Below are 9,522 nucleotides of genomic sequence, written 5' to 3'. Positions count from 1 at the left end.
AAGCCTTAGACGAGCTGGCTGCATCTGCCGGCCGCATCTTAGAAATCGTGAAATCTTCTTGTGTCGATGCTTTTGCAGTCAAGGGAAAACCTCAAACTACCCAGAATGACATCACAGAGTTATGTCTTACTCGTACACGTTATCTTAGATTTCGTAACGACCGTAAGCTGTCACATACCACGCGAAGAAGCACTTCACGTAAGCAATCCATCACTAGACCACGAAGGACGGATAACCCCAACTGGTGCTGGTATCACAACAAGTAATGGAAAGTCCTCCAGAAACTGCAGAAAACCCTGCAATCTTTTTAAAACTCAAAATCGACCGACACGAAAATAATTCAAAAAACTTTCAAGCCGGCACGCGTTAACGGCCACCGTGGCCGGCGAACATAGCTGTCTGTTATACGTCACAGATGTGATGACGAAAGTTCGCTATCTCGTCGAGACTGGCGCAGAAGGTAGCGTTCTTCCCGCAAATTCTAGCGAACGGCTTCATTGACCGGTTTTAAATCTACAGGCGGCAAACGGAAAGCCTATCGTCACATAAAGTAAAAAGGTATGTTTACGTTAACATGAATTTGCTCACTGGATCTTCGTTGTTGCCAATCATTGGTATAGACCTCCTACAACACCACAATCCAGTCATCGATACGGACAAACAGAGGCTAGCAAACGGAAACACTAATTTACCTGTTTCCGTAACTTCTGTTTCCGGTCACAGATTATCTCCTGTCACACTTTGGCACACGATAAATCTATTCTATCAACCACTACTTGGCAAGTATTCTGGGATAAACCAACCACAACCGAAATAGCGTGTGTAACCAGCAGCGTTACACGTCATATCGCGACCACAGGGCCACCTGTATTCTCGAAAGCACGCCGACTGGCTCTCGAAAAACTGAGGTTGGTTATAAACGAATTCGATTACATGATAGAGTTGGAATCATTCGACCGTCAAACAGCCCGTGGGCATCCCCGTTGCACATGGTCCCTAAATAGGACAGCAACGACTGGCGTCCAACTGGTGACTATGGGCGATTGAATGCCAAAACCATTCCCGATCGTTATCTGTTGTCCCACATTCACAATTTGACAGCTACCTTGAAAGGTACAACTGTCTTTTCGAAAATTGACTTGATTAAAACTTATAGCCAAATTCCCATGGCCACTGACGATATTCTAAAAACTGAAGAATGACACAGGTATTCAGTGTTTGACAACGCTTTTACCAGCAACACCTGCTCACCCGCGAACTTTGAAAGTGGTAACATTTTTTCACGTGGTTTCGGAATTCTTCGACTTGCTCTTTTGTAGGGTGTATTATACTGTGATTATCATCCTATACTGTACATCGGGTACATCTTACCCCGAAAAATAAGGAAAAAACTTATTTTTATTCGACGGACAATTACCAGTTCGTATTGTACCTATTGCGGACTTAAGTCGTAAATAGATCTGCAATTCATTATATACTCACAGCCTCTAATCCTAGTATTAACCAGGTTAATACTTAATAACAACTAATACTCAGATATTATATCTAATTTAACGAGCACTGTGCTCACTTTTTTTCATATCATGTCCAATAACTCCAGTAAAAGAGAAATTTCACCAACTTCTAAGCCAAATAAAAGGTCCAAATCTGTAACCCCTACAACTGACGACTCAGTGCTTGACAATGTCGAACCCTTAACTACTGAAAAATATGTGTATTGTACACAAATGTCTCTATCGTCACCAGATTCTCCATGTCGCAGCCCCTCTATCTCTACGTGCAGTATCCCAACGGTAAGACTGGTTGACATACAAGACACTATACCTACGTGCATAGAAAAGTCAGCACAGTCTACTAGATAGTATGTGCTACCAAGGCCTAAATCTAAAATTTCAAAAACTAAAGAGTCCAATGGTCCACCTCATACACACCAAAATACTGATAGATATATTAATGACATCCGACAGCTACAAAACTCTCTATCCGAAATTAACGGCAAACTTGAGCAATTAGCACCCCTCACTCATATATGGGGCCTTGACACAGACAGAAATCTTGAGCAACTCACTAAAGTTGAGTGTATTTTGGAGTTTGTGGCTGAAGAAGTGACGAAGAGAGTGATGTCCTCCTACAATGCAGTTGTGTATAACCTCCCCGACCGCACACACCCATCTAAGTTAAGGGATATTTGCCTTAGAGCATGCGGTATGCCGAACGTTAACTGCAAAGTCATCCGCCTTAGAAAAAAGTCAGACAGATCGACTTGCCCCCTTTTGTTTATGTTTGGCTGTTGTAACGATGCTAAGCAGTTTATTAATTTAAGCAAAAATATTAGCTCACTAATTCCATACAAGAATATAAAAGTCACTCCAGACCTTACGCCCTGTCAACGTCGTGTAAGAAGACGCGAAGCGATAGAATTGAATGGGAGTGCTACAATTAATAATCAGCCTGAGACAGTTTGCAACACAGCAAATAGTTTAAAACACACGAACAATAAGCATGACACCACTCCACATACGGCTGATCACTCTGTTGATCTAGATGAGTCTACAGATCAGAATCCTTTGGATAAGATACGGACCCCAACTGACACCAAAAACCATAACGACATGACTAATCCCAGCTGTTCGTTCAGTAATGTACTAAAACGTGAGTCGTGTAACAACACACATCCAACTAAACCTGTACACTTGAAAAATTGTCCTCCTAAAGATATTCCACAAGTAGACTTGAATGAACCTAAGTTCATCTCACAGAGACAAGGAAAGACTCCAGCTCTGAAAATAAAGGGTGGGAAGACAAAACTCATGATACCGAATAGGGAAACACGTAAGATTGAACCCAACTTCTCTATAGGTATCCCAAGAACAGTGAACACGTTCTCCCCGCTGCTATCGTATAACTTGCCTTCAACAGCTCTAAGTTGCAAAATGGGTGGTGGGCTTCAGCGTAGCAAGCCTTCTTACACGTAGACTAACGAAAACTACCAGAGAACTGGCCACCCAAATCTCCCTCTGAAGCCTAAAACCATAAATAAGAATGGTAATAATAGGTTTCTCACTCCACACCCTACCTACATTCCCCAGGATCGCAACTGTAATTACTCTCAAAAAGAAAACTTCTCATACCCTTTAGTACCGACCCATCACATAACAACGGCTCCCATGTATAACAACAGTCGCAACTCCTCCCAGTTACGCGTAGCAGACCCCTCTCACGCTAACCTAAATAGCCATAACAGGGGCTACGAGTCTAACCATCAAGACTATTTTGTAAATAACCATACACTTCACAGTCGGCCTGTACAAGATTATTTTGGAATAAGACCCCTAGTGACACCTCTGTTGAAGCATATAGCCCAGGTTATTTCGAACCACATGCAAACCATAAATTTGTTTCCTCCTTACAGTTTCCATCAGAGAGTACTCCCACCTTTTCCTCCTGGGTAAACTCCCCAATCAACTTCACTAGCTCATTTGATACATCTCTCACTAAGTCTAGCTATCAAAATACCGAGCTAATGAAGAACATCCAATCCCTCACATCAAACTCATCTCACACCTGCGAGGGTTACGATGACTTTATCCGAGATACACTCACCCATTTTAACTTAGTAGGCCACTTGCTTAATATGTCTTATCAACGCTCGATCGATCTGCAACAAAAAGACGGATTTAGCCCTGTTTGTATCCATATACCAATCATCACTTATTATGATATCTGAAGCATGGACTAACAGTAAGATTTCCGACCGAAGTATATCTCTTGATAACTATTTTCTATATAATAATAATAATAATGATAATAATTTATTCTCGAATAACAGTTTGTTACATGAGGCATGCCAGTTCACAGGCAAGATCAAATTGATACAAATGATACAATATACACTGAAGTAAATTACATAGCTGGGTTGATAATTTATAAGATATGAATGTAGATGGTTTTAATCAGTACTACAGTTGGCGCGCTTCACGAAAGTTGCGTTGCGAATGTGCAACTGATGGTCAAGGATAGGTCCATTGAAGGTGGGAGCTTCTAAATTTCGCGACCTTATGTCCCTTTGGAATGTCTAAGGCTTTAAGGATGGTGCAGGATGAAATCTTTCGTTCCATATCACAAGGGGGCTGAAAGAGGGAGCAAGTAAAAGAAAACACGAGGGGCAGCTGCCCCTACTCTACTCTAGAGAAGCCAATATTCATGAAGGAATGTTTAAGGTATGATTACTCAGTCTAATTTTCCTTTATTAAGGTATTTGTTAAGAAAGAGGATTTAATAGGTTAAAGAAAATAAGTGTTAGCAAGGTGTGAGTGGACATACAACTGACAAATGGAGGCGATTCGGAAAAGAGCTGAGAGTATAAGATTATGTGTGATTCTAAAATAAAATATAGTGCTAGAAACAGTATTGTGATATACGACTGGCTATCTTCCTTTTATTATCGAAGCTATTAGAGCCCATTTCGTTTTTTTATTTGTTTTTTTTCTTTTTTTTTCCAGGTTTTATGGGAGCTTCTAAATGTCGCAACCTTATGTCCCTTTGGAATGCCTAAGGCTTTGAGGATGGTGCAGGATAAAATACAATCCACACCGAATCCTTCAGTTTGTTTAGTTCAGGCATATCACATAGCAGTGAGTTTAGGCTAGAGTGAGCGTAAATAAGGCATCCTCTGCCTCGTCCATTCAATCAACTTAATAATAACTCCTCTGCACTCACCACACTACTCCAAAATAAACTTAAACGCTCTAAATCGAGAGGTAGTATATTCATTAAAGGCAAACAAGTATACGAAGATCCCAAACTTATCACAGAATTATTTAGTGAACATTTTTGTTTCTCACTAACTAACGAAAAACCATTTAATGATTCAGAACCAATCCCAGTAACTCCCTGTGAAATTACTAATGTAGAATTCAGTGTACAAAATATCTCCAAGGCAATCAGTACATTGAAACACTCCTACACTGATGGACCAGATGGTATTCCAGCTAGCATGCTAGAACGTGGAGGTGATGATATGTGTGTTTTGCTCCTCAAACTATTCGCGATATCACTCTCTTCAGCGTGTTACCCTACTGCCTGGAAAACTACACATATCATTCCCAAAATTAAAACAGGACCTGAAGCAAACGTTGAAAATTACCGGCCTATAAACACAACTTCAGTGGTATCCAGAGTGATGGAAAAAGTAGTTAAGGCCGCTGTAGTCCAACATCTACTAACTAATAATCTCATCTCGACCTCCTAGCATGGATTTCTTAGGTCCAGATCATGCGATACATGCCTAGTAGACTACCTGAATGATATAACTCTGAAACGAGACAGCGGACTCCTTGTATGTCTTATTTCTAGATTTTAAGAAAGCCTTTGATAAGGTCCCACACAAAAGGCTACTCGTCAAACTAAAGTCCTTCGGAATACACAACCCACTGTACTCATGGTTTGCTTCGTTCTTAACAGAACGTAAACAGATGGTAAAGTACAATGACTGTCTCTCGTCCCCTAGACCAATCACCAGTGGAGTCATCCAGGGAAGCGTATTAGGTCCACTTTTGTTTCTTATGTATATAAACGATATATGTGACACCATAGAATTTGGGAAGCAATACTTATATGCTGATGATCTCAAAATAGTATACAGCTATAAGCCTGAGACACTAAGCGAAAGTGTATCCCAGATCCAAAAGGACCTCAATAAATTAACTATATGGAGTGAAAAATGGCAATTACCATTTAACCTCAACAAGTGCGGGATCATGCACTTTGGAAAGCATCCCTATAAACCGCGACTTCACTTAAATGAATGTATAGTCCAAACACTCGAATCAGTACACGATTTAGGAATTAATTACACAGGAAGCCTGAACTTTGAAGAACATGCCTCCTCTATTATTTCTAAATCTAGACGGCTAATTGGTTTTATAATGAAAAACTTTTTCACAACAGAGGGTAAACTTACTCTCTACAAAATATGTGTACGACCCTCCCTTGAATACTGCTCTTTTGTCTTCTCTAATATGAATATCGCAGACAAGATAAGAGTAGAAGATGTTCAAAGACGTTTCACACGTCAACTACTAGGATGTAACTCGAATCTCGATTACACAGACAGATGTAAGCATCTATCTTTAGAACCTTTATGGCACCGTAGGCTAAAAAACAATTTAATATTTCTCTACAAAGCGATATATGGGCTCTCCTTTCTAACCTCCTGCCCGGCTATCACCCACGACCCAGCCTACAGACTTAGAAACAACGCATATACACTACTTACCGTAAAACACCAAAAACAAATGCGTTGTAAGTTTTTTACAGTACGGTATAGTTTATTGTGGAACAGGCTGCCAATGCCTATCCGTAACTGTGATACGTTTACCAGATTCAAAAAGCTAATAACCCTATTTCTAGACTCCAAAGAGCTTCAACATTTCCTTGAACTCCCGCCCACCAATGAGGCACTTTATTACGGACTGCCTAGTATCTAGAAAGAACAAAATTATAACAAGTTCGACTGTTACTAATCTGAATATAACCAAATCACAGGATATATGGCTTATCCTTTCCTATTATTCATTGTTTATTAATCATGACTTCATGCTCCTAACCCTAGCTTTCAGTTCCCAAATCTCTACAGGTTAAATGTACATTATTCTTCCTAAAAGTCATGCTTTTTTTTCTACTGCAAGTAGACAGCTCAATCTTATGGATGCTGATCTACCAAGGCCGATCATACAAAGCTCAAAATTTGGCCACAAAGTCTTGTGAGTTTCTCAATGTTTTATTTTTCTCACCCTAAAATCTTTTTCTTTCTTTTCTACAATTTTATACCCTCTCATATCTTTTGATTTACTATTAATCCTTACTTCTTTAAACCATTAGTTATTTTCATAGCAGTGTGATATACTATATGGACATCTAACCCATAAAACAAACTTTTCAACTATCTGATTTGCTTGTAACATGGACCTAGTAGAGACAGTGTATCCCAACTATGTGCTTTGATTAAAGCATTATTCATACTTACCACAAACGTAAGAGAGCCTAACATCACAAAAGGAGGGAGGGTGGCGTTACTGACCAGCAAACATGAAGGTGGGGAGATAACTTCAATCCACCCATGTCTGTAGGGCAGAACATTTTGTTTAATTACGGCTCCTTATGGTTTAGTGGGATGTCACGGACTTATGGTATTGAAGCTGATTTATCACGCAAAATACCTCTTTAAATCGTGTTACGAACGTTGAATTGGTTTCACTTCCTATCCAGTAATCCTATTACAAGCAAACTAGACGATTCGCGAATATACGAAGCCTACTCAAGATCCTATAAAACCTGAAAAAAAAAGAAAAAAAACAAATAAAAAAACGAAAGGGGCTCTAATAGCTCCGATAATAAAAGGAAGATAGCCAGTCGTATATCACAATACTGTTTCTAGCACTATATTTTATTTTAGAATCACACACAATCTTATACTCTCAGCTCTTTTCCGAATCGCCTCCATTTGTCAGTTGTATGTCCACTCACACCTTGCTAACACTTATTTTCTTTAACCTATTAAATCCTCTTTCTTAACAAATACCTTAATAAAAGAAAATTAGACTGAGTAATGATACCTAATTTTGTACTTGTGGTGATTATACTTGCTTTTGGTACTTACTGCACTAAAAAGCATTCTTGGTCGACTTTAACTAAGAGTTCTTTGGTTAAAGTTTGAAATTTTCGCTACATTTTGTCCTGAGTACCTTTTTTTAATCCTTGACTAACACTTGTGTTCACATTGTTATCATTTTTTGTTTTTAAACCTTTTAAATCGAATTACAATGGTTTGTAAGACTCACAAATGTGGGCAACCAAACTGTTTGTTCCCTGTGGAAGAGGGGATGCAGTGTGACGAATGCCATAAGTGGTTCCACAAAATGTGCACCCGCTTAAGTCCCACCGCATACAAAAGATGCTCGAAGCCTAACTCACATTGGCTTTGCATGTTTTGCTGTGCCAACAAGGCATTACTAATACAGGAGGCTATGAGCCTGTTGGCTTTGGCCTGTAAAAAGAAGGATGGCATATGCGCCGACAACACGGGCACTGACAGCGACGAATGTGTCAGTGTAGTACCTGCTGTTACGCGACGCCTCAAACAACCGACTCTGACTGACGTAAAAGTGGAATCTTCGTTGACATTAACAGGGGGAGTAGTACCACCTGGTACTGACATTGTTAATAATGCACCTTTAATGGGGACCGAAGATCTGGATAAAACAGTCACCGTTCCAAATAGTCCCAGTGTTATGAGGGATGAAAAATGGACTACGGTACGTAGGAAACGAAACGAAAAAAGCTGTAAGCAGTACACAGGTGGTTAGTAACTCACTGGTGGACCCAAATTGTGAGCCACAGATTGCACTACCAAAATCTGAAGGTAAGAGTGAAACCCATCCTGGCGTGACTGAGAAGAAAAATCTAATAACATCGAATATTATTGTGAGCAAATTGCGGGAGTCAAACGACCCTGATCCGAAAATTAGACACGCGCATGACTTAGAAAAGCTAGGAGAATACATTCGTAGTATTTTACCAGATAACTCCAAAGGAGTTCAGGTCAAAAAATTGGTAAGAATAGGCAAGAGGACCGAGGACAATGTTGAACCCCGTCCATGCAGACTCCTTAAGGTAATCCTAGGATCGGAGAAGCAACGGGATCTCTTGCTAAGTAGCGCTCGTTGTCACGACAATTCTGACATCCGAGTTAGACCTGACATGTCTCTCGAAGATAGAATAAAAAGGAAGAAAGCACTAGCTGAACTTGAAACCCGTCGGCAAAACGGCGAGGAAAACCTCCGACTAGTGGGTTTTCGGATAGTCAGGTCTTGGAAGCGAATGCTACCAAGGCCTGTGTGGATAGGCTGTTCTACTTAGGAGTTTTATATGCCAACGCTCGTAGTTTACGAAATAAGTTCTATGAACTAGAAGCACTAGTAGACAGGTTAAAGCCACTCATAGTAGCAGTGACGGAAACTTGGTTAGTCCATGACTTAGACATTACTCCAGAATTATCCGGATACCATTGCATCAGGAGTGATAGACATAGATGTAGAAAAGGAGGCGGCGTCCTGTTATATATAGCCAATGGCATAAATATCCGCTCCTCTACTAGCGAATCCCATGATAGCGGCACTTGTGAAGTCATTAGCTGTAAGTTGGCAATAGGATGTAGTACATTTATGCTAGGTGTCATCTATCGGAGCCCAATCTGCTTAGCTGATGACTTTGTTTTAGAGCACATTCATCTTTGGAGTGATAATACCAGGTGCTTGATAATAGGAGACTTTAACGCACCTGATATTAGTTGGACTGATATGACCACAGAAGGATCTATAAACTCCTTTGATAGTAGGTTACTGATAACAATAATGGAGCATGCACTAGTGCAGCATGTATCCCAACCCACACGTTTTGGTGTTAACCAGGGTTCTTCTCTGCTGGATTTGGTAATCACTCATGAGACTGAGGATATTATCG

Source organism: Schistosoma haematobium, chromosome 3 (genome assembly GCF_000699445.3).
Source record: "Schistosoma haematobium chromosome 3, whole genome shotgun sequence".
In the NCBI taxonomy this organism is placed as follows: domain Eukaryota; kingdom Metazoa; phylum Platyhelminthes; class Trematoda; order Strigeidida; family Schistosomatidae; genus Schistosoma; species Schistosoma haematobium.
Note: the sequence above shows the minus strand (reverse complement) of the source record.